Consider the following 2,274-nt stretch of genomic DNA (forward strand, 5'->3'; position numbering starts at 1 on the left):
AACCGGTCATTCTTTATTCTTTAGTGAGATCAATCTAAAGTCTTTAATTGCAACACAATAGTTACAATACATAAGTTCAAAATAGAACAATAAATCGTCAACTTTATTATGCTTAAAACAATATATGACGTCCAAAGCAAGTCATAAAACATATAAACTCCCACTGAACTTAGGTATCATAAGGAGAATAATCATAAGTAATATGCTCATGCAAGACTTTAGGTACCAAACTCTTAGTCAGTGGATCAACTAACATAAAATTTGTTCCTATATGTTCTATGAAAATTTGTCTATTTTGAGCACTTTCTTTCATAACTAGAAACTTAATGTCAATAAAATTTGACTTTGTAGAACTCCTATTATTTTTGAAATAAATAACCGCGGACATAGTGTCACAATAAATTCTCAATGGTCTTTTAGTACCATCAACCACACGTAAGTCAGTGACAAAATTTTCGCAACCATATGTCATGGTCTGATGTTTTAAAACAAACCATGAACTCCATAACTATGGTTGAAGGAGTTATGAGCGTCTGTTTAGCAGACTTCCAAGAGATAACACCTTCATCCAAGATAAATACATATCCAGAAGTGTAGTGTATGTTGTCTAGACACCCAAAAATCGGAGCCATAGTATCCAATGATCTCTAAATTCTAAGACATCCAAAAAGTGAGCATGTACTCCTTAGTTCTCTTTAAGTAACGCATAACACATTTGAATGCTTTCAGTGATTCATTACAAGATTTCTCAAAAATCCCATGACAAACGTTGTGTCGGGACGTGTACAAACTTGAGCATACATTAGATTTCCTACTACAGATGCATAATGAATATTTTGTATCTCGTATCTTTTAAGGTCAATTTTTTGGGCACTATTCGAGACTAAACTTGTCTCCCTTAGCTATAGGAATATCCTCTGATTTATTTTCTTTCATGCCAAATCTATCTAGGACTTTATCTATATAGCTTTCTTGTGACAACCTTAGGATACCTTGCGAGTGATCTTTTAGTATCTGAATACCTAATACAAAAGAAGCTTCCCAAGATCTTTCATTTTGAAATTCTTCGTTAGAAATCTTAGTCTCATTAAATAGTCATGTATTACTCATCGCAAGCAGTATATCATCGATATATAATACCAAGAATATAAATTTAATCTCACCGAACTTGTGGTACACACAATCATAACTTGATGAAACTTGTGATTCTATTGCGGAGAAGTTTGTTTAAGGCCACATATTGGATTTCTTTAATTTGCATATCATTGATTTTGAGCTAACTGGCACAAACTTATCTAGTTGCACCATATAGATTGTTTCTTTAATGTCACCATATAAAAAATGCAGTCTTAACATTCATCTGATTTAGCTCTAAATCAAAATGAGTTACTAGTGCCAATATTATTTTAAAAGAATTCTTCGAAGATATTATAGAGAAGGTTTCTTTATAATCAATGCTTTCTTTATGAGTGAAGCCTTTAGCAACTAGACGAGTTTTATATTTGTCAATATTACCATTCAAATCTCTCTTGGTTTTAAATATTCATTAGAAACCAATAGGTTTCGCACCTTCAGGTAATTCAACAAGATCCCAAATGTTATTATCATGCATATACTTCATCTCATCCTTCACGACATCGATGCACTTTTGAGAGTTAGAACTTTTCATGGCTTTACAGAAATTCAATGGATCATCTTCTGTTAACCCAATGCCATCCTCATGTTCTTGAAGAAATATAATATAATCATCAGGATTGTACTTCTCCTCTATCTAGTGGATCTCCTTAATGACACTTCAACTTCTTAAGGTTGTTGAATTTGTTCTATAGGTAATTGAGGGATAACCTCATTGTTGTCTTACTCTGGAATATTGTTAGGGACAATATTCTGAATATTATTTTCTATTACCAAATTTATTCCTTGAATGACAATAGGCACAAGAACTTGTTCACTATTAGTAACATGTTCTTCCTCAAAAACAACATTCATTATGTGCTCTTCCTTTCCAAAATCAACTTCCTCAAGAAATCTTGCATTTCCAGTCTAAAAATAAGTCTTGAAGTAGGATCATAAAATTTATAGTCCCGAGAGCATTCAACATAGCCAATAAAATAACAACTAACAGTTCTTGAGTCTAGTTTTCTTTCATGCGGCCTATAAGGTCGCTCCCCAACTTGAAAACCCAAAATGTGCGAGTATTTTAAACTTGGTCTTTTATTATTCCAAAGCTCATATGGGGTTTTGTTAACTGTTTTACTTGACACATTATTAAAG

Source organism: Lupinus angustifolius, chromosome LG15 (genome assembly GCF_001865875.1).
Source record: "Lupinus angustifolius cultivar Tanjil chromosome LG15, LupAngTanjil_v1.0, whole genome shotgun sequence".
NCBI classification, from domain to species: Eukaryota; Viridiplantae; Streptophyta; class Magnoliopsida; order Fabales; family Fabaceae; genus Lupinus; species Lupinus angustifolius.